The following is a 23687-nucleotide window of genomic DNA, read 5'->3' as shown; positions in this document are numbered from 1 at the left end:
TGTACTTCTTGGCAAACTGTCAACTGGCCATCCTGTTTCAGTGGCTAAATAGCGGTTTGCATCTTTCTGTGTAGCCTGTTCCTGTTCATGAAGTCTTCTGCAGACAGGAGTCATTGACACATTCACACCTTTCTCCTGAAGAGTGTTTCTGATGTGTCGGACAGGCATTTATGGAATTTTCTTCATCACGATGAGAATTCTTCGGTCATCAGCAGTGGAGATCTTCCTTGGAAAACCAGTCCCTTTGCGATTACTGAGCTCACTAGTACGCTTTTTCTTCTTAATGATGTTCAGAACTGTTGATTTTGGTCATCCTAAGGTTTTGGCAATGTCTCTTACTGTTTTATTCTTGTTTTTCAGCCTCTTCTTGGCACAACTATGGACTTCATGTTGAAAAATGGTAATTATAAACTTCAAAGGTAATCAAAAGCTTAGAAATTAGCTGAGCTCTCTTTATCCCTGCACCAATGAAACAATTAAACAAACCTGAGTCATCACAAACACCTGTGAAGCCAAATGTCCCAAATATTATGGCACCTTAAAATGTGGGGACTATGTATAAAAAGCACTGTAATTTCTACATGGTCAAACCAAAATGTATACAGATAACCTTGAATAAAATCTGTAATAAGCACTTGAATCACATGTGAATTGTCTGATTACAAATTTAAAACTATGCAGCACAGGGGCAAGTAAAGGAAAAAAGTGTCTTTGTCCCAAACATGAAGGAAGGCACTGTAGATGCTACATTGTAAAGCGTCCAATTGACCAATTTTCCTATGCGATGTGAAGATGACGTGAACAAAAGTGAAAAACCATTTGAAAGAAGGTTGGAGCGGACGCATGAGTATTTTGGGAGAGGAGAATATTAGGCAAGTGGGCGGAAGGGATCTTAAACCTAAAACATAGACATGTGGGTAGCGATGGGAGCAAACAGATGGCAAAGTACAAGAAAACTCCATATCAGCCAAGCAGTTATAAATAAATAATTTTAGAGGAAATGTAGAGACTTGAAAGTGAAAAATAAATTATATTTTATTTCAGAAATATTATTTTGATGAATTCTAAATCTGAATTACTTAGAGAAAACATTTAGAATAAAAGAGTATCTTTCATAATATTATGCTGTTTTATTATTGGCTTCGTTATCTATTGACATGCAGTAAAGGTGGACCATTGTAGTTACCGTATCCCAACCATCTGTTCAATGTATACAATTTATTCAGAATCAAACAAAAATCCCTATTTACTGGAAGTATCATCAAGAAGCCAGAGCCTAACAACTTGCTTATTCAAAAATAATGATGGGACTGTACATTCTTTTAAAAAGAGTATTATGAATAGTAGCCGCTACAACATAATTATAATTAAGTAGCATCAACCCAGCTTTTCACCAAATGACATAACTGAGACTTGATAGATTTAGTTGGGGAAAGCAACCAATAATTGTTTAAACTTAGAATCCTAGTCAACAGAATAAAATACCTTACACATCCTCTGCAGTCATTCAATGCCTATGGGTGCATCAGTCACAGCATATGCAATTTGCCACTTTTTCAACACTGACATCCAGAGGTTAATGATACAAAGGAAGCCCCAGAGGATAGTGAATCACCAGGGCATTATGGAGGATAGATCATTAGATACATTTAAGGTGAACATGGGTAAACATTTTTTTGAATAATTGATTTAAAAATTTTCCATAGATGTAATTAATAAACCATTATACATAACAATCAATGTTTAAATTTAAGAAAATTTCATTCATGAAATGATGGTTATAACCCTCTCCTTCCCTTCCTCCCCAACCCCTCACCCCCCAAAAAATATAAAAGATACATATAGTAGTAAAAAAGTAAGTTACTTCCAGAGGATACATGTTACCACATTTATAACTATATATAACCCCCACCCAGTAAATGTTGCTTAGATAACGCCCATCACGAACTCCCTCTATATTATGGGTTGCGACCAAGGCCACAATTACCCACATGATACAATAGAAATCCTCCCCAACACCCCAGGTATGATAATCTTTAATCATTTAATACATATATAAAAGAATTCAAAAGAATTTTCAAATATCAACAAGAAAAATAAATAGGCAGTGTTCTAGATTATTCTTTGGCTTGGCTTTGCGGACGAAGGTTTATGGAGGGGTAATGTCCACGTCAGCTGCAGGCTCGTTTGTGGCTGACAAGTCCGATGCGGGACAGGCAGACACGGTTGCAGCGGTTGCAAGGGAAAATTGGTTGGTTGGGGTTGGGTGTTGGGTTTTTCCTCCTTTGTCTTTTGTCAGTGAGGTGGGCTCTGTGGTCTTCTTCAAAGGAGGTTGCTGTCCACTGAACTGTGAGGCGCCAAGATGCACGGTTTGAGGCAATATCAGCCCACTGGCAGTGGTCAATGTGGCAGGCACCAAGAGCTTTCTTTAGGCAGTCCTTGTACCTCTTCTTTGGTGCACCTCTGTCTCGGTGGCCAGTGGAGAGCTCGCCATATAACACGATCTTGGGAAGGCGATGGTCCTCCATTCTGGAGACGTGACCTACCCAGCACAGTTGGATCTTCAGCAGCGTGGATTCGATGCCGTCGGCCTCTGCCATCTCGAGTACTTCGATGTTGGAGATGAAGTTGCTCCAATGAATGTTGAGGATGGGTTAAATTTTCTTCTTCTTTTAAATAAATCGGCACATATCAGAGTAAAAATAAAACTTTACCCCTGCATTTTCAAGTGGGCCTTTCCTTGTTCTTGCCCCTTCCGCCGCTAGGGTCAAAATCTTCTCTCTATCTTGGTATCGAAGATATTTAATTAGCACAGAGCGTGGGTTTTGATTTGGAAGCGGATTTGGTCTAAGAGCTCTCTGTGCTCTCTCAATATCTATAGGGTGATCAAAATTCATTTGGCCCAGTACTTCAGGAATCTATTACATGAAAAAAGCCAATTGGATCTTGCTCCACTATTTTAATGTTATTTCTTCTGCTAAAATTATCCAATATATCCACTTTTTGCTGAAGCTTCTGATTTTCCATTGTTAGAGCAGTGGTGGAATCTTCCGGTAACTCTATCATCCACATACTGCATTTCTCTCCGCAACTTTTTCATTTTCCCATCTAATTTGTCAAATTTTCTCTTCATTTTATTAACAGCATCCAGGACTTTGTTTATTTTTCCTTTCACTACTGATCTTCCTCTTCACCTTCATCCTCTTCACCACTGGTCGGTTGCGATTCAGACCCTTCTTTTTCTTCTTCCGACGGCGTTTCTGAAGGCCCCAGCATTTTGCGCACGCACAATGTGCTTCTGGGTTCTTCTCTGATGCCACCTCTCCATCGCTGCGGCAGAGCAACGTCCGCAGAGTCTCCCTCGACTGGCTCACTCACCCAGGGAATAGTTCAAACACTAACTCCCTGCTTCTGATTTGCGGTAAGCCTCAGATCTCTCTTCATGTCAGGTTCCAGGTAAGGCAGAAGCAGTTTTATCTTTCTTTGGAGGCATTTTTAAAATGTTGTAACAGTGTTTAAATGTACTTTAAAAGTTTTTAATAGTTTAAAACATTTTTTATTCTGTACCTTTTTGCTAATTTACCAGGAGGCTCAGGCTCCTACGTCCTAACCCTATGGCATCATGTGACGTTCCCCGACATGGGTAAACATTTGAAAGATCAAGGAATTAAGGGTAATCAGGAACTAGCATAGAGGAGATGAGTAGAGCGTACATCAGCCATGATCATATTGAATAGCGTGGGGCTTGTGGGTTTGGTAGTCTTCTCCTGTTCCTATTTTCTTGAGATCCACGTAAAAAGAATGCGTTCTAAATAGGTTGTACAATACACCCAATTCATCAAAGAATACAGTTGCTAGTTTGTAAATAATTTATGACAAATTCCACAAATCTGATTTGGCAAAATATAAGGTTTCAAAGTATTTCAGCTAAAAACAATGTGCTGATGAATTTTATATTTTCAACAATTTATAATAGAAATAAAACTTTTTTTAACCATTTCAGAGTTTAAACTGCTTGTGGGTCAATAAATGAAGAGTCGACATGGAGTAACCACTTCCTAAGTGAAACAGGGACATCAAATATGGTTAGTTTTTGGGTGAGAACCCCTTGAAACCTGTGAAAATAAGTCAAGTTGGCAGGGAGGAAACAGGTTTGAATAGAATTACAATGTCTAAATACTAGCACGCTTCTCCTTCAGCACTTCATTACGATTGATGAAAGGGTACCTCAAAAAACGTTTGCCATTCAACCCACTTCCACTTGCTCCATCTCTCATATTTTCACATTATGTTCATGTGAGAAAGTTATTCTTAGTCTGAACAGAAGACAGCAGCTCATCAGACAGCCCGTCTCCACGGGTACAAGACCTGTTTCAACACAGCAGCATCTGCTGTGTTCAGGGCCTTAGATCAGTTTCTTTTCTTCAGAGATTGCAATTTTTTTTAAAGAACAGGATAGCATGCATCACCTGACAGATGCTTCCAAAATGAAGTGACCAGCTTTAAAAGAAAAGGACTGATGGGTTTTCTCAATAAAACTGGCTCATTGCAATCATTATCATGAGGTTGTCCTTGGTGCATTCATATGTTGATGCAGACTGTCAGCCCCTTCAGCTGAAGCAGCCTTTTACACAGGCTTTTCTCTCACAACACACAAAAAGGCTGATCTGTGGTGACTACAGGGACTTTGCAATGAACCTGACTTGGCTGATGTCTTCGTATTAATAATACAAGAAAACATTCTAAGCCCTGGTAGAATTAGACATCTGCTTATCCCACTCCCATTGCCCAGTACTACATGTGATAACAGATCTGAATAAACCAAAATGCTTAGAAGGAACCTGCATTTTATATGGAGTCTAAGTGCTTTTAATTTTTGATTCATGCCATGGGGTCAGGCTTATGTTTGAAACAAGCCTATTGTTAACTTCAAACAACGTGATCCCACTGACCAACAAATCAGTTTTTGTTGGTATTGGTTGTGGAATGAGTTTTTGCTCAGTATCGGGAAAGCTTGCTCTTCTTTAAATTACATCATGAAGGAATGCCTGGCCTACTAATTCACTCTATAAGCAGCACTAAATGATGAGTATAGAAATGAACGTGCATCATCCGTTCAAGTGCAGCCAGTGGAAAGATTTTAGAGGCAGAGCAGCACATACTGATACTATGTCGTACTTTTAGTGCGACCGGCCAATAATGAATTTCCAGGCTCCGAGTTTAACATGAACATCGTGTCAGCTAGAATTGTGTGCTGAACAAACTACCGGTAGTATATCCACCACAGAGAAATAAAAACAGTCCTTGCTTCAACTTTGAACTGCCTGCATGAACATATTTGACTTTCCATTGCTGGTAAAAACAAATGTATTCAACATTTTATTATGGTTAATGGTGGAAATATTCAGCAGGTCATATAGCATCTATGAAGAGAGAAATGGAATTAAAGTGGAAGCACAAGAACCATCGTGATGAAATATTAACTGTTTCTCTCACATCAACTGAGTATTTGGTTCATCTTTGTTTCCAATTTCTATTTTAGGTCACATTCACAATTGCCATCACTTCACAATTTTTCTCAGGTAATATTTTATTATGTTGCATACATTTGGAGTGGAAAATAAATGATAGAACTTGAAAAGGTAATTTCTTATCTTCCAAGCAAGAGAAGGCCACTTGACCACTCAATCCAACACCAACTTTGCGTAAAATTACTAGCTGTTCTGACCGTAACATCAGTGGTGCCTTCCCTTAGTGTCTTTTCACCTTCTTACTTATCAAATGCCCTTCTGCTTCTCATGAATATTCACCCCACCCTTCAGGTTTCACTCAAGTCTCCTTCAACAGAAAAACAAGGTAAAGAAACCGTTTGGGCACAATTAGCTGGGGTACTGAATACAAAATGTGGGACCTCATGCTACTGCTGTATATGGCATTGTTGAGACCACACTTGGAGTACTGTGTACAGTTCTGTTCGCCCAGAAACAGGAAGAACATAAATAAGGTAGGAGAGGAGATTTACAGGGATATGGCCAAAACTGGAATGCTTGAGATTGATAGGCTGGGTCTTAATTCTCTGGAGCATAGGGGACTGAGGAGTGACATTATAGTGGTTTATAAAAAATCATGAGAGCCATGGATAAAGTGAAGACATAATCTTTCCCCCAGGTGAGAAGCTTCTAGAACTAGAGGCTAGAGGCTTAAGGTGAGAGGAGAGATATTTAAGAGTGACCTGAAGGGCAATTTTTTTCACATAGAGGGTGGACCAGATCTAGAATGAGCTGACAGAGGAAATTAAAAAAGCAGGTCGAATTATGACATTCAAAACTTATTTGTATAGATAGATGGATAAGATAGATTCAGGTGAACTGAATGCCTTCTATGCCAAATTTGACCACCAGAACCAGGAAGAACCACTGCACACCACTCCTGATGATCCTCTACTGTAATATCCAAAGATGATGTGAAGGCTGCTTTCAGAACAAGGAAAGCATCCAGGCCGGACGGGGTACAACGCCGAATACTGAAAACCTATGCTGACCTGCTTGGCAATTTATTCATGGGTATCCAGCACCTCACTCTGGCAGAATGTGGCACCTACTTGTTTCAAACAGGCCTCAATCATACCAATGTCTAAGAAGAGTGTGGCCCACACAGCCACAGTGATGAAGTGCTTTGAGAGGTTGCTGTTGAAGCATATCAACTCCTGTCTGAGCAGCGACATGGATCCGTTCCAATTTGCTGACGACAACAACAGGTCTACGGCAGATGCCATCTCACTGAAACACCTGGACAGCAAAGACACATACACCAGGATGCTCTTTATCGACTACAGTTTGGCATTCAACACAATCATCTCCTCAAAATTGACTAGTAAACTCCAAGACCTGAGCCTCAACACCCCACTGTGTAATTGGATCCCAAATTTCCTCACCTCGAGACCCCACTCATTGAGGATTTGTAAGAATATCTCCTCCACAATCTCCATCAGTACCACAGGGCTGTGTACTTAGTACCCTGGTCTACTCACTTTACGCCTATGACTGTGTAGATCAGTACAAGAATAATTCCATCTACAAATACACTGGCAATACCACAGTAATGGGTTATATAAAAACAGGCAATGAGTCAGCGTACAGGAGGGAAATTGAAACTTGGCTGACCTGTGTACTAAGAACTCAATGTCACCAAAACCAAGGAGATGATTGTGAAATTTAGAAAAGGAAAACCAGAAGTATATGATCTAGTGATTATTGGGGATTAGAGGTGGAGAGGGTAAGGAAATTTAATTTCCTGGGAGTCACTATCTCAGAGGACCTTTCCTGGGTCCAGCACGCTAATGTCATCGAAAAGAAAGTACATCCTCTTCAATTTGCATAGGTTTGATATGACATCGAAAACCTTGCCAAACTCTTACAGATATGGAGTAGAAAGTGTGCTGATCAGCTACATCATGGCCTGGTATGGGGGGTTTCAATACATCTGAGCAGAAATCCCTGCAAAAGGTAGTGGACGCAGCCCAGTAAATCACAGGCAAAACTCTCCCCACCAACAAGAAAATCTACACCGTCAGAGAGCAGGAGCAATCATTAAGGATCCACACCTTCCAGGACATGATCTATTCTTACTCCTGCCATCAGGAAAGAGGTATAGTTGCCACAAGAATCGTACCACCTGGTTTAAGTACAGTTGCTACCCATCTACCATCATCAAACAAAAAGAACAATTAGAAATTCATTTAAGGACTGTTAGGTTTGCACATTATTTATTACTGAATTTTTTTTTTCTGTATTGCAGTTGGTTTCTTTCTTTGCTTATATATCTTTCTTTAGGACACATATCTTTTCCTGAGTACAGTTTCTTGCATCTCTGATAAATAGAAATTCTGCCTGGCCTTCAGGAAGAAGAATCTCAGGATTGTATGTGATGTTATATAAGTACACTGAAAATAAATTTGAACTTTAGAAGGATATGGACCAAATGCAGGCAAATGTGTAGAGAAAGGAATGCGACTTGGTCAGCATGGATGAGTTGGGCTGAAGAGCCTGTTCTATGACTCCATAACAATGACATCTAAACTAGTATAACTTTATTCATTAGACAATCAATCCATTCTAGTTATCTTCTCTGAGATGCTTCCAATATATTAAAGTACTTCTTTGCAAAACTATACCATTGCTGACACACTGATACCCTATTTACTAAAATATAATCACCGCCATCAACACAGAATGCTGGGAGTATACGGCAGATGACCGCAACAAATGGCGAGGTGCTCTTCATCAACACCTAAAGCAAGGCAAAAGAATGATCTTGAGCCAGTTTGAGGAGCGGAGAGCTAAGGGAAGCTGTAAGCGGACAGTGAACAACAATTCAACGATGCCCTATATTTGAAGCAACTGTGGCAGAGTCTGCCGTTCCAGGATCAGCCTCCATTGCTACAGTCGATGCTGCTGAACAAATCAGTGACTACCAGAGGCGCAATACCCATGGACGGACAGAGGCCAAGAAGAATCTCCACACTTTCAATTCCCCTATACCTGAACAATAGCCTTCTTCGTTTTCCTAAGACCTTCAGAAACCTGATTTTGTTCTTCATGCACTAACGCATCCTGATGCCTCTGTATCTCTTTTATTAACATTCATTCAAGGGGTGTGGGCTTTGCAGGGTGATCCAGGTTTTCATAGCCCATCCCCTACTTCCCAGCAGAAGATGAAGATGAGCTGCTGTCCTTTGGAGCAGTTGCAAGAGCACTGACCTAAAATATTGTCTATCTCTCTTGCTTTCTTCCCACAGATGCTACCAGACCTGTGTTTTCTGCTTTCCCTAGAATTTGCAATATTGATCTGTTTTCCATTCATTAAAAGGATAAAGGTAGGTCCAGTAGTGATTTCTGTACTATTTTTATTGTCCATGTTTCTTTTTGAGGAAGGAGTTCTGATCCTGTCCTTCTTTAGAGAGAATGTTCTAGTCTCTCCTCCCATTGAACTTTTTTGCTCTCCTTTGCTTATCTTCTGTTCAGGGTGGGAACATTTTAACCAGACGGCATAGGTTTAAAGGTGAGGGATGAAAGATTTAATGCACCTGAGGTACACATATTTTTCACACAAAGGTTTGCAGGTGGGAGCAATAAGCTGCCAGCAGAAGTGTTATGTCAAATTTGTGTAGCACTGTAATCTTCATTTTTTCCACATTTCTGAGGGCTTACAGGACAATGAAACAAATACGTTCATCACATTTCTATCTTTCGTAGGAGTTGATTTTGTCCAAAACTGACTTGGTTTTATTCACATTTTTGTTATTATACCTTTATTTTCATAATGGGCTTGGGGAGGTTTTATTTTATCCTTCCGTCAATTGAACAGATGGACACACGTCTCTTAACTGACAGACATGGCCCTTTAGCTTCAATCTTTTATACAATGACTTGTTTTTAGAGGTCCAGCAGAGCAGACATTGGGAGAAGTAGAATCACTTAAAAAAACAGTGTTTGATAAAAAGAAGGAAGTAGAATGTGGAATGAAAAGTCCCTAACTGCCTCAATACATGTTACATTAAATGTAGGGTCTCATTCCAAAAATATCAACCATTCCTCTGCCTCCACAGATGCTGCTTGAACTACTGAGTTAAACTGAGCAGTTAGAGATCCTAGAAAATTTTTAAAAAGGCCTCTGAGATTTTTGTGATTAGCTCTAACTGCCGAATGAGAGGTTACATCAATTAGGAAACAGTGATGATCCAGGAACTTGATTACAATTATGATTGCTTTGAAGCTCTAATTAAAACTTTTTGTATAAATTGCTCAGAATGTTCAATAGAAGAAAATCTAAGTTTGGTAGCACATTTAAATAACAAGTTCAGTTCACTTATTCGTGTATACAAAAATCACCTTGATATTGATTTTTAAAAATGGCCAATAAAGTTGAAGGTTTTATAGCACCTAGAAAGTGCACTCATAAAAATGAAAGAAATGTAGGAGAATGACTGATGCAATGACAAGGAAGAATTAAATGGGTACCAAAAGCATTTCCATCTGGCATTTATTGATTGTGTTTAATTACCCTTATTGAGAAAAGATTCACAAAGGATTTTCAGGGGGGCGTGGCAAGATGGCGTAAGGATCAGACATACCTTCCAGTCCTCTCCTGACTCTATCTTATTGTTTTGTCTAGAAATGCCCGTTAAAATTCTTTAAAAGTTTAGATAATTTCAGTGCTGTTAATTTAACTTATGATGGTACAATTGGTGGAAAAGAGCAAAAAAAACGACAACAGATCATCAAAAAACAACATTTTCCAAAAGTTCAAGTTTTGGAGCCTACCTACAGGAAAGACACCGGGACTCAGCGTGAAATGGATCCCAGGAGAGAGGTACAGTGTTCGGATGTAGAGCTCTATGTTACATCAGTAGAGCCCCCTAAAGAGGGCGCAAAACAGCCTTTAGAACAAATGCCTTTAGCTACTCAAAGGCATTTGTCAGCTGTAGAAGTGGCGCTGCAAACTGCATCTTTTGAGATACAAGAACCTATACAACTTGATGTACTGGGAGAATTTAATACATTATGGACTGGGGAAAACCCTGGCCAGCGTCCTCCAGTCATTGCTGGAGAGGCTGTGGCTGGGGTTTCCACACGCAGTCATACTACAAGGAAGGCAACCAGAATGAAGGAAGGAATAGAAGATCCTTTGGAGAAGAAGCAGGAATCTGTTGAGCCAAAATCTCTTCCAATTGAAAAGATTTTTGTGAATCTTGAATCTAAATTATCTTATACAATGCAGGTATTATTCAAGATTATGACTGAACTTGGTACTAGATTTAATACGTTGGTGAAAATACATTCTCAACAGATGGCTGAGTTTGGAGCTTTTAAGCTTGAAGTGAGAGATAAATTTAATTTGTGTAAAGAAGATATATACGAAATACGGGATCAAGTTTTTGATGTGACCAAAATGGTCGAAGACTTACAAACTCAAAATGAAAATTTGGTGAAAAAGATTGATTATTTGGAAAACAATCCAGACGGAACAATATAAAGATTATTGGTTTGCCGGAAGGTATGGAGGGATCAGACCCAAGAAAATTTTTTACTGAATGGATTCCGCAGGTGTTGGGTCAAGAACATTTCCCGGTAGGTATAATACTGGAATGTGCTCACAGAGCCTTGTGTAGAAGACCTATTTCAGGTCAAAGTCCAAGACCTGTTTTGGTTCGTTGCTTGAATTATTACGACAGAGAAATAATTTTACGAGTGGCTATTAGAAATGCACAACAGAGAAAATCACCCTTGATGATTCAAAATAATCGAGTTTTCTTCTATGCGGATTTGAGTCAAGAAGTTATGTTCCAATGACGGGAATTCAATCCTGCTAAAGAGTTGTTGTGGAAGAAAGGTTACAAGGCAACCTTTAGATATCCAGCTGTTTTTAAGGTTTTTCAAGATGGTTGCCAACCAAAGTTCTTTGATTCTCCAAAGGAAGCTATAGCATTTGCTCAAGAGCTGCCAATTACTCAGTTTCAACAGAGACATAGTCCGCCGCGATCTCTAAGGAGACAAGAGATGGAAGAAAAGAGCCGTGCTCCAAGAAGGAATGGTTGTAATGGTGACTCGGCAGTTGGAGCTGATTAAAAGAAGAGTTGTCCTTTTTTTTCTAATTTTTTTTTAAAAAAGGGATATTAAATAATGATGATGTTAGTTTAAGATGAAGTGAGAGTTGGGGGAGAGAACTGGATAGGCACTATTTCCTGAAAGTCACCTGCTTCGTTTTTTTTTTGGGAGTTACCGCATTGCGCGGTTTAGATGGGAGGGGGTATTTTTAACCTCCTACCCGTTTTTTTTTCCTTTTGTTTGTATTATTAGATTAAAGAGTGAAGGGTTTTTTTTTGTTTAAATATAAAAAAAAAGCATAAGAAAGTATTTGATTGTTTAAAAAACTAAAAATTGATGTGTTTTTTTTGTAAAGTTTATTCAGTAGATAAGGAATATCTGAAATTTAAATGTGAATGGGATGGATAAGTTTTTTTAAATATATTTTTTCTTTAACTTTAAGGTGAAAGGAGTGGTAATTCTGGTGTATTATTATTTTGCTATTTTAGTTATAGAACGAAGGGAATAATGGTGAAAGTTATAAATTGAATTGTACAATTCTTAATGAGGCTTGAATTTTGTTTGTGGTTTATGCTCCATTTGTTGAAGATATAGATTTCATTGTAGATGTGTTTTTATTATTTGGATATCTGAATTTTAACGTAATGATTGGGGATATTTAAATGTGGTATTGGAGCTTTTATTGGATAACTATTTAAGAGTAAAAGGGAAAAATGATGGAAGAGTACTAAAATTGAATTGTACAATGCTTAATGAGGTTTGAATTTTGTTTTAAGATGGTGGTTTATGTGACTAATATGATGATAGATGTGAAGTTAGTTGATATTTGGTGAAAGTTTATCTCTATAGAAAAAGTTTTTTTTTCATCTTTTTTTTATGCTACAATTTTTTTAAAGAATTGATTATTGTTTAAGAATTTTTGATAGATAATGTTACTAACTTTACTAATTTTTTATATTAAGTTTGAGTTAAATATATGTTTCATCTTAACTCCGTTTGTTAAATATATGCATTTAAGTTTGATTTAAATATGTTTTACAAAGCCGTCCTGTCCAGAGAAGAAACAAGCCTTCTGTCGCGCATGCAGCCATCTTCAGCGCAAACTCCGGGAGATCCAAAATGAGTGGTGGACTAGCCTCGCCAAACGAACACAGCTCAGCGCGGACATTGGCGACTTCAGGGGTTTCTACGAGGCTCTAAAGGCTGTGTACGGCCCCTCACCCCAAGTCCAAAGCCCGCTGCGCAGCTCAGATGGCAAAGTCCTCCTCAGCGACAAGATCTCCATCCTCAACCGATGGTCAGAACACTTCCAATCTCTTTTCAGTACCAACCGCTCAGTCCAAGATTCCGCCCTGCTCCAGCTCCCTCAACAGCCCCTAAGGCTAGAGCTGGATGAGGTTCCCACCCTGGATGAGACATATAAGGCAATCGAACAACTGAAAAGTGGCAAAGCAGCAGGTATGGATGGAATCCCCCCAGAAGTCTGGAAGGCTGGCGGCAAAACTCTGCATGCCAAACTGCATGAGTTTTTCAAGCTTTGTTGGGACCAAGGTAAACTGCCTCAGGATCTTCGTGATGCCACCATCATCACCCTGTACAAAAACAAAGGCGAGAAATCAGACTGCTCAAACTACAGGGGAATCACGTTGCTCTCCATTGCAGGCAAAATCTTCGCTAGGATTCTACTAAATAGAATAATACCTAGTGTCGCTGAGAATATTCTCCCAGAATCACAGTGCGGCTTTCGCGCTAACAGAGGAACCACTGACATGGTCTTTGCCCTCAGACAGCTCCAAGAAAAGTGTAGAGAACAAAACAAAGGACTCTACATCACCTTTGTTGACCTCACCAAAGCCTTCGACACCGTGAGCAGGAAAGGGCTTTGGCAAATACTAGAGCGCATCGGATGTCCCCCAAAGTTCCTCAACATGATTATCCAACTGCACGAAAACCAACAAGGTCGGGTCAGATACAGCAATGAGCTCTCTGAACCCTTCTCCATTAACAATGGCGTGAAGCAAGGCTGTGTTCTCGCACCAACCCTCTTTTCAATCTTCTTCAGCATGATGCTGAACCAAGCCATGAAAGACCCCAACAATGAAGACGCTGTTTACATCCGGTACCGCACGGATGGCAGTCTCTTCAATCTGAGGCGCCTGCAAGCTCACACCAAGACACAAGAGAAACTTGTCCGTGAACTACTCTTTGCAGATGATGCCGCTTTAGTTGCCCATTCAGAGCCAGCTCTTCAGCGCTTGACGTCCTGCTTTGCGGAAACTGCCAAAATGTTTGGCCTGGAAGTCAGCCTGAAGAAAACTGAGGTCCTCCATCAGCCAGCTCCCCACCATGACTACCAGCCCCCCCACATCTCCATCGGGCACACAAAACTCAAAACGGTCAACCAGTTTACCTATCTCGGCTGCACCATTTCATCAGATGCAAGGATCGACAATGAGATAGACAACAGACTCGCCAAGGCAAATAGCGCCTTTGGAAGACTACACAAAAGAGTCTGGAAAAACAACCAACTGAAAAACCTCACAAAGATAAGCGTATACAGAGCCGTTGTCATACCCACACTCCTGTTCGGCTCCGAATCATGGGTCCTCTACCGGCACCACCTACGGCTCCTAGAACGCTTCCACCAGCGTTGTCTCCGCTCCATCCTCAACATCCATTGGAGCGCTCACACCCCTAACGTCGAGGTACTCGAGATGGCAGAGGTCGACAGCATCGAGTCCACGCTGCTGAAGATCCAGCTGCGCTGGATGGGTCACGTCTCCAGAATGGAGGACCATCGCCTTCCCAAGATCGTATTATATGGCGAGCTCTCCACTGGCCACCGTGACAGAGGTGCACCAAAGAAAAGGTACAAGGACTGCCTAAAGAAATCTCTTGGTGCCTGCCACATTGACCACCGCCAGTGGGCTGATAACGCCTCAAACCGTGCATCTTGGCGCCTCACAGTTTGGCGGGCAGCAGCCTCCTTTGAAGAAGACCGCAGAGCCCACCTCACTGACAAAAGGCAAAGGAGGAAAAACCCAACACCCAACCCCAACCAACCAATTTTCCCTTGCAACCGCTGCAATCGTGTCTGCCTGTCCCGCATCGGACTGGTCAGCCACAAACGAGCCTGCAGCTGACATGGACTTTTTACCCCCTCCATAAATCTTCGTCCGCGAAGCCAAGCCAAAGAAGAAATATGTTTTTTAAGTCTGATATCTTAGTATTAATTACTTTTCTTTTTGTTAGTATCTTAATCGGTTATGTTTTTGGTTTTTTTTGTAAGTGGGTTTTTTTCTCACATATATTCTTAACTTTATTAATTCTTCACTCTTTATTTTGGGGGGGAAAGGGGGTGGGTTGGACTAATTTGAGTTGGGTTATTAATATGTAATAATTATTGGGGAGGGTATAGTTTATTTAGATTACTGATATTGTATTGTAATTTTATTATTTTATTCTTAATTTTTTAAAATGTAATCCTATATGTTATTCATGTTATAAAATCTTAAATAAAGTTTAAAAAAAACAAAGGATTTTCACATTCATGCTTCATATGTTGACAGGATTTTTGTGCATTAAAGGTTTCTGTTTTACACAAGAAAATGGACAAGATTGACAACACCAAGATGCTACCTGTTCACAGAATAAACCTTGCAACTGCTTGAAATAGCTCTGTGCAAAATGCCATTCCAAATCACACCCACTGCATGAAGCCAACTGATACATCGGAGACACTGTTATTCTTTACTGAATAAGTTAACCATGATCATTCGAACATGGGCCTACAGTAATGACCTTGACAAGGTTATTGGACTGTTGCATAAGAGCAAATTTTTATAATGAATGATTGTTTAATGTATTGAAATTATAGAGAAAAATATATAATTTTTTCTGATTTTTTTGAGCCTCCAGATACATTTATAAACTATTTTTCAATAGATAAACATTTACAATATTTAATGCTATATCTCTACTGACAAAAGACAAAGGAGGAAAAACCCAACACCCAACCCCAACCAACCAATTTTGCCCTGCATCCGCTGCAACCATGTCTGCCTGTCCCGCATCGGACTTGTCAGCCACAATCGGGCCTGCAGCTGACGTGGACATTTACCCCCTCCATAAATCTTCGTCCGCGAAGCCAAGCCAAAGAAATATTTTTTAATTAAATTAACATTCAAAGAAATGTTAAATAAAAACAAAAATGCTGGAAACATTCAGAGTTAATATTTTAGGCTGAAGCCTTCCTCAGAAATTGGAAGATGGGAAATAAGTTGCTTTCAAGTTATAGTGAATGTGGGAGAGAGATCAAATGGACAAAGGGGATATCTCTGATAAGGCAAGGTCATGTTTGTCCTATGGATAGGCTGCAAATGAGGTCATCCAGTCAATGTGTTAATCAGACAGTCAGAAAGAAAATACCTGAACAAAGCAATGAAATGAAAGCAATGAAATGTCTATGCTGAGGTCCCGTTCATCTGAAAATTGGACAAGCTCTTCTTTTGATGGTTCATCCTAATATTGGCTACAATTTCCTGTTTTGTTTCCTGTATCATTGACACGATCAACTCATTTTAACGACCTAACAAGAGAAATTGAATCAAAAGGCAGCGACTTTCAGACTTCACAATTAACTCACAATGAAATAATACATTTTCATGTTGAGGGTAGTGAACACATGTACACTGTCCTCTTCATCTCCACCCCTCTCCCATTGGAGCATTAATTTTATTGCTTTTTTTCCAGGAGTCTGTGTTGTGCATATTATATTTCAGAGAAACACTAGTCTGTGGCATTGGTGTGTACTCTGAACTCAGGGATGGGATATACAGTAATTGGCCTGCTCCATCAGTTGGAGGGGGGTCTGGGCCAGTTATTGATGCTTATCTCACCCCACTCATGTTCTCCATCCCAACAAGCTGTCATTGAGAGACTGCTTCAAAAACTTTCCATGGATCAGTATGTAAAGGATCAGTGTGCAAAGGACAGCGCAGCTCTCTGCCTGGCAAGCAGTTACTCCCTCAATGTCAGATTCACATTTTACATTTTATCTCAAAGGGGAACAAACTACAATTAACAGTCACTTAAAGAAAAAATATTGCACTTTGTGATTTGTTCTCAAACTTTTAACTTGACATTAATGCTATATACAACACCCATTTAGCACTACAAATGTACCTAAAGTCTAATGTCTGAGCTCCATCATTAAATTCTGTGTAGCTTTCACTGGGCATGGAGTTTTGTTCTCTGTGAAGGTCAGCCCACTTAATTTCTTCTTCAACTTCAATTTTCTACTGCTTAAAATTAAGCAGCTGAGCCTGGTATTGAAGCAGTCTTAGAAACTTTTTAATTGTAATATTTAATTTTCGAGATACAACACAGTATCAAGCCCTTCTGGCCAACTAGCCCATGTTGCACAAGTACACCAAATTAACCGACAAAGCCCATGCATTTTTGGAGGGTGGGAGGAAACCACCCTGGGAGAATGTACAAACTCCTCACAGACAATGCTGGATTCAAATCTGGGTCACGGGCACTATAATAACATTGAGTTAACCGCTATGCTCACCATGCTGTACCGAATGTGTCCTTATAGTTTAAGGAAAGAGTGAAAATTGTCTTGCATACATAAAATGTGCTAATGTAGCTGTACAAAATTAATGGAGTTAGTTTTATTTTACAAAGACCTGTTTAGCTGCAGCAAGTAAGAATTTTGATCTATGTTACAATGTACTTATGTGTATGTGTAAACTCATTATCATATCCAAGATTTTTTTATTTGAAATCTTACAGTCAATGAACTATTTAAAATGCAAAATTACTGATGTTGACAGAAAAACAGAAAAACTGAGATTTTATAAATCACGATGAGTTGAAAAATGTTGAATGTTCAGACCAGGATTTCTGTGTACACAATGACTAATGGCAAAAAAAAATGGAGATGAAGAGACTTGCAAAATGGAAAGAGGGTTTGAAGGAGTAAAATCTCTAAGTGAATTTATACAGATTCCTGTACATCTAGTCTCCTTATTTAAGGAAGGATATACGGTACTTCTGATAAAGACTGTAATAAAAGTTAATGGGAATCTATTCCTGGAATGGAAGAAAATATCTTATGAGGAAGCATTTAAAAAGCTGGGTCATTATTCCCCAGTCTTTAGAATGAATCTCACTGAAATGTGCAAAATTCTTCTTGGGATTGACAGGGTACCTGCAAAGATGACATTTCCTCTGGCGAGCACATCAAAATCTGGGGTGGGGGGGGGAGTCACTGTTTTAAAATAAGTAATTAGCCATTCACTCTGAGGTGAGGAGAATTTTCATTATCTAAAGGCGGTATACCTTTATAATTCTATACCCAAGTAGGATGTAGAGAATCAGTCCTTGAGTATATTCAAAGGAGAGATTGACATGGTATGGCTCTGTGAGACAATGAAGTCTTTTTGGAGTAGAATTATGGAATTTTTGGAAGATATATTTAAATGTAAGTTTTTACTTGATCCTTTAGTATTTTTATTGGGATATATTAAGAAATTGAATTAAAATTAGATAAGTTTCAGATTGCATTTATCTGATTAGCACTGGATGTGGTGAGAAAATGTTTAGCTATTATTTGGAAAAATGAAATTGAGTTGAGTATTCAAAGATGGCACATGGAAATGAGATCTTGTATCCCATTGGAAAAGATAACTTACAATTTACGTAATAATTATTCTTTTTTTGTTAAAGTGTGCAGCCTGTATATGAAATATACAGGGTTTAAATATAGAGTAGAGTTTTTTTCCCCCGTGTTGAGATGGCATGAAACATGGCAATGGTTTGTGTTATATGTCTTAACTTCTTTTATTTATTTCTTTTGGGTAGTTATAGGGGTGGATGGAGGAGGGTAGGGGAGGGGAGGGAATTAGGGGAGGCAACTATGCATATTTGTAATCTTTACTTGATTGTATGCCTTAAACAATAAAAAAAATACAAAAAAAGGAATTGATAGATATTTGGATGACAAGTGAATCAAGCATTATGAGGTGAATACTGGAAAGAACTGCTAAAGCACAAGATCTATCATTATCTTACTTGATGGTGTGAGAGCACCAGAAGATACAGGGGACCTCGTGGTCTAATCCTGCTTTTTTTTTTTAATGACATTCTTTTGAAATATTGTAGCAGAGGAACCCTGGTGTTGTATTTTCTTGAAATCACCATGGAAAATCAGCCTAGATTTAATGAGGTTTGAGCCCATTTCCATTGGACAGAAGTGAGACAGTTATCAAATGAAACAAAGTTCATTTCAATCGGAAAAGATAGGTTGGCTTAATATCTCTTTATCCTTACTGACGTTGCCTGTTATTTAAGTTACTGGAGCAGCCTTCATCTACAACTATGTCACACCAAGAATGGTCAGAAACCAAAAGGATTGTTGATCATGAGAGCTAATTAGATAGATTACAGTGTCCCTGCAATTGGTGCAGGACAATTCAGTCATTTATCAAACACTCTCTCAGAACCATAAATGTAGTGATCATTATAAACTTAAGCCACAGCTTGATTCACAAAAACTGTACTCGAGAGAGAATTCCTTTTCTTTCAGGATCTATTTCAATGCAATGAAGGATGTCAAAACTGGAACAATAATTAAAGGTAGTCCATATGGAGTATGAGAACAGGAAGTTGAGTGGCATGGCAGGTATCTTAAAATAACTGATTGTTACATTCTAGCAATGGATTATTTGACAGCTATGATGAATAAAGAGTACAAAGGAATCCTTATTGCTCCTTACATTTTATTGACTGATGATGCCCATCTCCAAAAATGTAACAAATTCCACAGAGGTAAGCACATCCTGTTCTGAACTTCCATGGTTCAATTTTTACATAAATTCAATTACAAATCTCTCTCATTGAAACGATCTCTTATGCCTTGTCTTGAACACAAACACAGTGGGATATCCTTGTGATCCGGTGCTCACATTTTAAGATTTGGTGGGAATTTTACATAAATCCACCAAAGCCTTTAAATCCTTTCATATTTTCCAAGTAATTTGAAATTTAATCTAAACCTAAATGCCATAATTTTAACTTCATTTACTGGCATTATTATATATCATATGGTTTCGGAAACCAAAGATGATTTTCAGCTGCATGTCCTCTGAGAATTTCCTACATTATTTATTTTTTAAATTCAATTTGTGCAAATACATTAAATTTCTTTTGGATCAGCCTTCTGCAAGACTTTGCAGGGGCCTTAGCAAATATATTTTAAAGCGCTTAGCCACAAGGGAGGTGCCAGAGGATTGGAAGGTAGCTCATTTTGTTTCATTGTTTAAAAAAGGCTCAAAAAATAACTCAGGAAATTACAGGCTGGTGAGCCTTATATCAGAAGTTGGTAACTTATTGGAAGGTGTTCCAAGAGATCAGATAACAAAGTATTTGGATAGTCAGGGACTAATTAGGGGTAGTTAATATGGTTTGTACAGGGTAGGTCGTGTTGAACAAATTTTGTAGACATTTTTAGGGTGTTACCAAGAAAGGTGATGAAGGACAAACCGTGGATGTTGTCTACATGGACTTTATTAAGCCTTTGACAAGGTCAGGAAGGTTCAGTCACTCAGTATTCATGGTGAGGTAGCAAACTGGATTTGACATTGGCTTCGTGGGAGAAGCCAGAGAGTGGTAGTGGATGATCTCCTCTTTGACTGAAGGCTAGTAATGAGTGGTGGGCCTCAATTATTGCTGCAGGGTCTACTGTTATTTGTCATCTAATTGGATCAACACTTTACAAGTGACACAAATATTGGACATGTAGTGGACAGGGAAGATGGTTTTCAAAGTTTGCAGATGGATCTGCACCAGTAGGAAAAATGGACTGCAAAATGGCAGATAAAATTTAATGCTGACAAGTTTGAGGTGTTGCATTTTGGAAGGATAAACTAAGAAAGGACATACATGGTAAATGGAAGGGCACTGAGGAGTGTGGGAGAACAGAGGGATCTGGGAACATACATACATAATTCCATGAAAATGACGTCAAAGGTGGATAGGGTCGTAAAAAAAGCTTTTGGCACATTGGCTTTTATAAACCAAAGTATTGAGTATAGGTGTTGAGATGTTATGCTAAAGTTGTATAAGACATTGGTGGGACCAAATTTGGAATATTGTGTACAATTTAATTAATATTTTGAAATATTAGAACCATAGAACTTTACAACACAGAAAAGAGGCCCTTCATTCTTTCTATTCTGTGGCGAACTACTCTGCATCCAGTCCATATCGCTCTATACCCTTCTCATCCATGTACCTGTTCAAATTTTTCTTAGTGAATGAGGGCTCAATTTTAACATTTAAGAAAAACACCTGTAATTGTAAAAACTTTCTAAAAGAAATTCAGAAAGGTTTAACCTTTGAACAAGACTATGTAGAATGAACAAAAGTTCCAACTTCTTTTCCACATCTAAAACATTGATCCGATATATCCGTTCTCCATCTATTCAACTTCTGATGTCTAATATACAACTGATGTAAAAAAAATATAATGGAGTAATCTATACCTTACATTAATAGTATTGGACATAACTACATAAATCTTGCCAAACCTGCTGATCTATCATTACATTTATATCTTGTTCCCATCTTTGAATTAACAAATCTAATTTAGGTGCTTTATCTTGCAACAACAATTTCAATATATGTTATTGAAATTAATTTTTTAGTCATTCCATCAACTGTTCTAAATCTGTAAGATTTAAAAAATTTATATCAGATCCTAATTTCTCTCTTAATTGAAAATAACAAAATAGTATGTTACGAAGAATATCATACTTAATTTTTAATTGATCAAATGACATCAATCTAACATTATCAATACAATCTCCCAATTTAGAAATTCCTTTATTATACCAAATATTCAAAAAAAGGTTATCTTTTGAAAAAAAATTGAGAGGATTAATTAATGGTATTTTTAATGATAAAAGATTTCCATCAATTTCGAAGTTAACTTTATTCAAAGTATTAAGCAAATGCTTCAATATTGGAGCATCTCTATTCATTGTTATTAATTTTGGTTCCCATTTATAAATGAACTCTTCAGATACAGTTTCTTCCATTTTATTCAATTCAATTTCCACCCAAGATGTTTTAGCTTTCGCGAACAAAGGAACAAGAAATCTTGATTGTGCTGCCTTATAGTAATTCTTAAAATTAGGAAGTTTTAATCCTCCTAGTTTATATTTCCATGTTAATTTTACTAATGATTTTCTTGCCATTTTTCCTTTCCAAAGAAATTTCCTAGCTTGTTTATTTAAATCCTGAAAAATTTTTGAGGTATAGAAATAGGTAAAGTCTGAAATAAATGTTGAATTCTCGGAAAAATATTCATTTTAATACAATAACTCTTCCAGTTAAAGTAATAGGCAAATTCACCCACTTTTAAAAATCTTCTTCTATCTTCTTAAATAATGGAATATAATTTAATTTATATACATTTTTCAGATTATTATGTATTTATCGTTCCAGTCACCAAGAACTCTTGCAATGTCAAGGGAAACATGAAAGTCTGCAGACGCTGTGATTGTAGTAAAAACACACCAAAATGCTGGAGGAACTCAGCCCGTCTTTTCAGTGTTTGTAGGAGACAAAAATATATTGCTGACATTTCAGGCTTGAACCCTTCTTCAAGGAATAAACAGAAAAAGCCAGAAGCAGGAAATCTCACGAAGCCTCAGAACAATGGGGGAGGAATCCAGACCAAAAAAAGGTGTTAATTCGATGTGATAAGGGAGAGGTAAGAATTTATCATGTTTGTGTGAAAGAAGAAGGAATGGAGAGATAGAGATAGGGAAAGGCGTCAGGAGAAGAGGGGGGAGAAGTTGAAGCCTGGGAAGTTGATATTAATGCCATCTGTTTGGAGGGTGTCCATCAGAAAATGAGATGTTGCTCTTCCAATTTACAAGTGGTCTAAGTCAGACAAATCTTTGCCTCCTATAGATGCTGAAAAGACCGGCGGAGTTCCTCCAACATTTCAGTGTTTTTACTCTTCCAATGTCAAACAATTAAAACTAAGAAATGGTTGTTCCATTTAAAACATTGCATGATATTTTTAGAGGTGTGGTTTTCTCACTGAAACAATCATTTTAATGTAAACAATCCAAAATAAAATCTAAGGTCTCACTACCTGTGCTATAATCTTCAACAATAATAACTACCATATATTTTGGCGTATAAGCTGACCGGCAGATAAGTTGATCCTCCGCCTTTTTTAGCTTCATTTTAATGGTTTTTATGGTATTTCAGGTGTATAAGTTGACCCCCCCATTTTCGGACTGTCCGGGCCTCCTAGCAACAGCACTTCAATTGCCAAGTAACTAAGCAGTTAAAAAAAAGTTTAAAAGAACCTTGGCTTACCGGGCAAGAGTGGGAACCTCAGCCTACTGGATGTGAGTGGTGACCTCGTTCTCTCAAGTAGGTGTGGCCACATCATTCTCCTAGTGGGAGCGGGAACATTGGACTTAAGTGGCAGGAGCAGTGACTTTGTTCTCTTGAGCAGGAATGGAGACCACGGTTTACCAAGCAGGAGCGGCAACCTCAGGCTCCCAGGTAGGAGCAGGGACCTTGGGCTCTACAATTGTAGAATGTCTGGGTGGGTTATTGCAGCACCCGGTGGTGGGGAGGTATTGAGAAGCAGCAGTGCTGGTGGTGAGGAAGTGCTTACAGGGTTGACTAATATATCGAATCAGTGCTTCCAGGGTCGACTTAGACGCTGAGTTGGCATCAAATAGTTTTTGACCTGAACTTAAGGTCTCAAAAGTATATCTGGTGTATAAGTCAACCCCCATTTTTTGAGTAATTTTTAAGGATTTCACAACTCGACTTGTACGCCAAAATATACCATAATCAAAATGTTGTGGTCAGAGTCAGGTGATTGAGAACAGTCATACCATTTGATTCACTGATGTTGGTATGCAAATCAAGGTGAAGAACAAAAAGACTTTTATAGAAAAGAATTGGCAAGTGTTCACGCTGGTTGGGGCATGCTTGTAGGTAGATTCAGATTTCAGATTTATTGTCAGGGTACATACATGT

General features: G+C 38.6%; 1 protein-coding gene across 2 annotated transcripts in view; it reads right to left on the bottom strand.

Annotated features, from left to right (window-relative positions):
- The window catches only part of cdk14 (cyclin dependent kinase 14), a 776693-nt gene that overhangs the window by 117021 nt on the left and 635985 nt on the right, over positions 1-23687 (bottom strand). The window lies entirely within an intron of this gene.

The sequence above is a fragment of the Narcine bancroftii genome, chromosome 1, assembly GCF_036971445.1.
Source record: "Narcine bancroftii isolate sNarBan1 chromosome 1, sNarBan1.hap1, whole genome shotgun sequence".
NCBI classification, from domain to species: Eukaryota; Metazoa; Chordata; class Chondrichthyes; order Torpediniformes; family Narcinidae; genus Narcine; species Narcine bancroftii.
This window is presented reverse-complemented; position numbering and strand designations above follow the sequence as displayed.